The following is a 7,051-nucleotide window of genomic DNA, read 5'->3' as shown; positions in this document are numbered from 1 at the left end:
GAATCTGTAGTAGGGCGCCCTGTGTTTTTAGCAATTCTGTTCAGTGAACATCTTCTGTGTAGGAGGAGTTTTTGAAAGGTGGGGGTGGGTGGAAAACGTGCAATCTTAAAAGCTCATCAGGAATGGAAGCAGGAAAAGCTAATGGAAGGCAGAGTCTGGTCAGATCCCTGGAGCTGAGCCTCCAGATTCCTGCTCCTGCGGCAAAACCTCAGCCCCTCTCCTTCTAACCCACCAGCATAACTTCAGCTCTTTGCTTCTTGCTGGTTTCCCTCATGAGATTGCAAAAAACACCAGGAGATGGTCCCACCTCCCACAGTAATTTTCCAGAGGAGGCAGCAGAGAGGACAGCAGCAGAGATTAAGAGGCAGCCAGTGGAGAGAAAAGAGGGGGTACAGCTGGGGAGAAGGCAGTAAGAGGGGGGCAGCTGCACAGAGAGCCAAGCCTGTGGGCCAGGCCTCTGCTGAGGGCCACCTCTTAAGAGAAAGGTACATGTGAAGTTTAAAGAGCAAATGAGTTTTTCAACAGCTCATTCATTCCTCCTGTAATTCAGCAGTGAAATACTGCTTGGGTGTACTTGAATCACCTTCAGAGGATTGTAAAACACCCCTGAAGAGATTAAAGTGATTTCTCTTGAGAATTTCCTGACTTAATGATAGCTCAATAAGGAATGGAAACACAAACACTGCCACAGAGGAGAAAATAATGATTTCCTCCTGCTCAGAGGTGGGCTTTGTAGAGGCGCAGCAGCAAGAAGTAGTCTCCAGGAGGATGGAAAAGTACATAGGCTTCCAGTCAAGGGCTTATTCCTGAGCCACTGGGTTCAGGGCTTCCTGCCTTGAACTCGCTGTGAAATGCAGACTCACTTTCAGCTGAAAAGAGCCCTTGGTTCTTTCTAAAACAATCTTGGCAGCTGGACATTGTGGTGCACGCCTGTAATCCCAGCAACTCCAGAGACTGAGGCAGGAGGATCACAAGTTCAAGGCCAGCCAAGTTCAAGGTCAGCCATAGCAACAGCAAGGCCCGAAGCAATTTAGGGAGACCCTATCTCCAAATAAATAAATAAAAAGGGCTGGGGATGTGGCTCAGTGGTTAAACCCCCCTGGGTTCAATCCCCAGTACCAAAAAAAAATTAAAAATTAAAATGACCTTGAAGAACAAAGGAACAAAAGCACAATGACTGAATTTAGTGGGTTTTTTTGTTTTGTTTTGTTTTTTGAAACAGGGTCTTACTAAGTTGCTTAAGTCCTTGCTAAATTGGTGAGGCTGGCTTTGAACTCGAAATTCTCCTGCCTCAGCCTCCTGAGCTACTGATTACAGACATGTGCTACCCTGCCCGGCTAGGATTCTCTTTTCTCAATTTAAAACATTACCCTGAATTTCAAACTTTTAGTCCCAATAGACCAAATAGCCTCACACACACAGAGCTCAGAGGGTTTTCATACTCTATTATCTTACAAAAGTGTGAGAGTGTTCCTTCCTATTTCATAAAGGAAAGGGGAGTTTAATGAAAAATACTTCCCCTTTGGAAATGAAACACTCTTTGCTCATTGCAGAGTTCACCTTTCTGTCTTCTAAATGGTAGGAAGAACTTGCTGAAACCAAACCTGTAAGTGTCTTAACAACTTTTTTGTTGTTGTTGTTCATATCGTTTTGAGCTCTATTATTAAAACAATCTTTATTGGCAAATATTGTTCTACCAATAATGTTTTGAGGAGTTTAATTTTTTTTCTTTCCTTAATGCAACAGAATCAAGCACATTACTTGCAGGTTAATGAGGAACATGGGGGTTGTGTGTGGGGGTGGTGAATATCATGTTCCTAACTGGATATTATGTTGATCCAAATGTGTATCTCACCACAGGGACACAGCCACATCAATGTTTATAGCAGCTCAATTCATAATAGCCAAGCTATGGAACCCAAACAGGTGCCCTTCAACAGATGAATGGATGAAGAAAACATGGAGTATATACACAATGGAATATTACTCATTCATAAAAGAAGAATGAAATTATAGCATTTGTCAGTAAATGGATGGGACTGGAGAATATCATGCTAAGTGATATAAGCCAATCCCCCAAAATCAAAGGCCAAATCTTCTGATACGTGAATGCTAACCCACTACAAGGGAAGGTGGGGAGGAAAGTATAGAAGTTCCTTGGATTAGACAAAGGAGAATGCAAGGAAGAGAGGGGGGATGGGAATACGAAAGACAGTAGAATGTTAACTTTCCTACCCTTATAGATGAACTCATGACCAGTGTAATTCCACATGTACAGCCACAAGAATGGGATCCTAATTAGAATAAGATACTCCGTGTACATATAATATGTCAAAATACACTCTACTGTCATGTATATCTAAAAAGAACAAATAAAAAATAAATAAAGAAAATGTAAAAAAATCATCAAATGTGTATCACAAATGCCTGGATTATTCTTCACCCATATTTTCAACACAACCAGGTTTCTACAGAGGTTTGGGATGTGAGGGACACAAAGCCCCCCAGTGACCCTGCTGTCATTTCTGTAGTTCCACTGAATCATCCCCTTTGCATTAGGACATTGTATCTCAAAACTCACAGAACAGTATACTAAGGACATATGAAGGGACTTTGAGGTTGTTTGGAGAGCTTTGATGGCAAAAATCATTAAAATATTTAGGGGAAAAAGTCTGTGTCGTTGAGGTAAACACCCCCCTCCTTGCTATCCGATTCCAGTGGGATGAGGATCAGTACCCTTCCAGGTTGTTCCTGGTAGACTGGGGACATTGATCCTTGACTCCTGCTCCTAGGGGAGAAGGAGTTCAGTGTGGAGGATTCCCAGATGAAAACAGACAGATCAAGGCCCTGTCCTTGGGGATATTCCAGGCTCATGGAGCAAGAATGGAACCCAGTTCAACAGGACAGGAGCAGGTCTTTGTCGTTGGGGAAATTTGTCATAAGAGAAATCGATATTTAGCTTTGATGGCCTGGGACACAGCAGTGATCTTTCACTACCAGCCAAATTCTATAGCTCACGAAGCAGATTTTTTTTTTTTTTTTTTTTGTAGATTTTCTACAAATCTAGAGGCAATAACTAAGGTGAAACAGCAAGAAATATCTGTATATAGATCTTCTGGCCAGGCCGTTGTCAATGTGATAAGCTGGTTATTATGTGACTTAAATCCTCAGAAAGCTTCTCAAAAGAAAAAAAGAAACCATCAGGAATTGTGGATTCAGCAGGAGTGGGGAGAGAAGAAAGACTGAAACAGGTAAAGATAATTCAAATAACATCGAACACTTACTAAGTATACAATTTTTTTTTGTTGTTTTTGTCTTCACAGTGTTGGAGATTATTGGACAGGACTTGGTTCAAGCTAGGCAAGTGTTCTACCACTGAGCTACACCCCCAGCCCCTGTTCAAAATCCTATGAAATAGGTATAATCTCCATTCATCAGAACAGAAAATTGAGGCATAAGGATGTTGAGTCAATTTTCCGAGTTCTAGTTAGAATTGGAGCTAGGACTTGAGTCCACGCTGTTCCAGAGTCCTGCATTACCGTCTCCCTACTTTAGAACTACCTCTTGATACAGCATGAGCATTGGGTGGATTCTGATTGGCAACCTTGCCAGCACACAGTCCCCCAGAGAAAAAGGGAGTCTGTGAGCTGATTCTAATACTCTCCCACCCCCCACCATGCCTTGGGCTGTAATACATTTGTGTGTTCTTGTCCCTGTAATGTAAAATAAGCTTGGAAAGGCAAAAGAACAAAAATAGACCAAATAATTCTAAAGAAGAACAATTTTAGAGAACTTACATTATCTGACTTTCAAATTTTCTATAAAGCTATAGCAGTCAAGAGAGCGTGGACTTGAAAAAAGAAGAGACATTTATTTATAGATCAATGGTATATGCCTGAGGCTGAGGCAGGAGGATCTAAAGTTCCAGGTCATTCTGGGTGACTTAGCAGGACTGGGTCTCAAAATAAAAAGGGAGATATAACTCAGTGGTAGGGTGCCCTGGGTTCAGTCCCTAGTCCTGTAGTAGGGGAGAGAAGGAGGAGTGTGTGTGTGTGTGTGTGTGTGTGTGTGTGTGTGTGTGTGTGTGTGTGTAGATAGACAAGATAGAGAGAGAAAGAGAGAATACACAATCCATAAAAAGAATCACATATATAAGATCAATTGATTTTTTTTTTTTTTTGGTTCTGGAGATTGAACCCAAGGTGTTTAGCCACTGAACTACATTCCCAGATCTTTTAAAATTTTTTATTTTAAATCAGGGTCTCAGTTGCTTAAGGCCTCATTAAATTACTGAGGCTGGCTTTGAACGTGATCCTCCTGTCTCAGCCTCCCGAGACACTGGGATGCAAGTATATGCTGCTGCACCCAGATAGGTCAATTGATTTTTAACAATGACTCAAACATACTTCAATGGAAAAAAAATATAAGGTTTCAAGGAATGATGTCAGAACAATTAGATACTCATACGCAAAAAAATGAACCTCAATCCACACCCTGTAAAATAACATAAAATAGATCATAGAAATAGATGTAAAACCTTAAACTCTAAAATTTCTAGAGGAAAACATTTGTAAACTTGGAGTAAGCTGGGATTTCTTACATATGACATCAATAACACAACAGGTAGAAGAAAAAACTTAATAATGTGGGTCAAAATTAAGAAAACTTGCTGACTGCTGTGGAAAATAATCCCAGTCACTCTGGAGACTGAGGCAGGAGAATTGGAAGTTCAAAGCCAGTCTCAGCAATTTAGTGAGACCCTGTTTCTAAATAAATAAATAAATAAATAGGGCTGGGGATGTGACTCAAAGGATAACCATTCCTGGGTTCAATACCTGGTACCAAAAAATTTAAAAAAAGATTCTCTGGGGGCTGGGGATGTGGCTCAAGCAGTAGCGCGCTCACCTGGCATGTGTGCGGCCCCGGTTCGATCCTCAACACCACATACAAACAAAGATGTTGTGTCTGCCGATAACTGAAAAATAAATATTAAAATTCTCTCTCTCTCTCTCTCTCTCTCTCTTAAAAAAAAAATCGTCTGGGGCTGAGGGTGTAAATCAGTGGTATAATAACTACTTGTCCTATGTTCCATTCCCAACACTACAAAAGAAAAAAAATTAAATTAAGAACTCTTCAAAATTAGGAATTCTGTGCTTCAAAAGATAGCATTAGCCAGGCATGGTGCACATTTCTGTAATCCCAGCAATTTGGGAGGCTGAAGCAGGAACATCACAAATTCAAAGCCAGCCTTGTCAACCTATCAAGACCCTGTCTCTAAATAAAAACCTTGAAAGAGGGGGCTGGGGTTGTAGCTCAGTGTACAGCGCTTGCCTAGCATGCATGAGGCACTGGATTTGATTCTCAGTACCACATATAAATAAATAAATAAAACAAACGTTTACAAAAACCTAAAAGAAAAACCATTAAAAAAAGGGCTGGGGGCTGGGGATATAGCTCAGTTGGTAGAGTGCTGGCCTTGCATGCACAAGGCCCTGGGAATGTGGCTCAGTGGTTAAGCACCCCTGGGTTCAATCCCTGGTGTACCCTCCACGAACCCCCCAAAACACACAGTGTTAAAAGAATGAAAAGACAGGTCACAAACTGGGTGAGAACTTTTACAAAACATATATCTAATGAAGGACTTGACTCTAGAACTCCCCAAACTTAAATCATAAACAAAGTGAACCCTACTTAAAATATGGCTTCTGTATTTGAATAGATACTTCCCCAAAGACAAGATAGACGTGGGAAATGAGCACATGCAAAAATGTTCAACATAATTAGTTATTAGGGAAATGCAAATTAAAACCACAGAGAGATACCACTACCTATCTATTAGAAGTAGGCTTAAGAAAGGGGCTGGGGTGTAGCTCAGTGGTAGAGTGCTTGCCTGGCATGCATGAGGCTCTGGGTTCCATCCCCAGCACCACAGGGAGAAAAAAATAGAATTAGACTTAAAACAAAACAACAAACCCAAGTTCTGGCGAGAACACCAAGCAACTGGAATGCTCATACATTGCTAGTAGGAATGCAAAAACATACAGCCTCTTTGGAAGACAGTTTGGCAGTTTCACATCAAGTTAAACATTTACCATGCAGCCCAGAAATCCCACTCCTGGGTCTTTACCCAAGAGAAATGAAAATCTATGTTTATAGCAGTTTTATTCATAATTGCCCAAAACTGGTAACAACCCAGATGTCCCTCAACTAGAGCATAAATAATATGTGGTACATTCAGACAGCAAAGTGTTATTCTGCAATAAAAAGGAAGGTAATAGTGGTGGGCAGAACAACATGAACGAATCTCGGTTTTCTTATGCTAAGTGAAAGAAGCGAATCTCAAGGCTACATACTCTGTATTTCCATTTATATGATATTTGGGAGAAAGTAAAACTACAAGGACAGAAAAACGGATCACTGGTTGCCATAAATGGGGCTGGGGGAAAGGTTGGCCACAAAGAGGCACAGGGAACTTTTTGTGGCTGGTAGAATCATTCTATATTTTGACTGCAGTTGGATAACTGTAATCAAAACTCACAATACCATACACTAAATAGGGTAAACTTTGCTATATGTAAATTGTAACTTAGTTTTTATTTTATTATATTCGCGTTTGCACTTAACCACTGAGCTACATCCCTAACCCTTTTTATGTTTTATTTTGAGACAGGGTCTAGCTAAATTGCCAAGGCCGGCCTTGAACTTGTTATCCTCCTGCCTCAGCATCCCGAGTCGCTGGGATTACAGTTGTGTGCCACTGTGCCTGGCTCAATAAGGGATCTTTTCAGAGCATGTCTAAGTGTACTTCAGAAACTCTTTTAACTAAGGGCTGGGGTTGTGGCTCAGTGGTAGAGTGCTTGCTTAGCATGCGTGAGGCACTGGATTTGATTCTCAGCATTGCATATAAATAAATAAAATAAAGGTCCATTGACAACTAATAATTATTAAACAAAAAAAAAATAATAATAAAGAAAGAAAAATAAAAGAAACTCCTTTAACTAGACACTTTCAGGCCAGAGAAACTTGCTCATCTCAAGATCCTCTGCTGCCT

At 40.7% G+C, this 7,051-nt stretch overlaps 1 non-coding gene across 1 annotated transcript; it reads left to right on the top strand.

Annotated features, from left to right (window-relative positions):
* Positions 1-5,860: 5,860 nt before the first annotated feature.
* Positions 5,861-5,932, top strand: Trnaa-ggc (transfer RNA alanine (anticodon GGC)). Its single transcript has one exon. It is a non-coding gene; the product is annotated as a tRNA-Ala (tRNA).
* The last annotated feature ends 1,119 nt before the right edge of the window (positions 5,933-7,051 follow it).

The sequence above is a fragment of the Urocitellus parryii genome, chromosome 12 (assembly GCF_045843805.1).
Source record: "Urocitellus parryii isolate mUroPar1 chromosome 12, mUroPar1.hap1, whole genome shotgun sequence".
Taxonomy (NCBI): domain Eukaryota; kingdom Metazoa; phylum Chordata; class Mammalia; order Rodentia; family Sciuridae; genus Urocitellus; species Urocitellus parryii.
The sequence above is the reverse complement of the archived record's forward strand: the minus strand, read 5'-3'. Positions and strand labels throughout refer to the sequence as shown.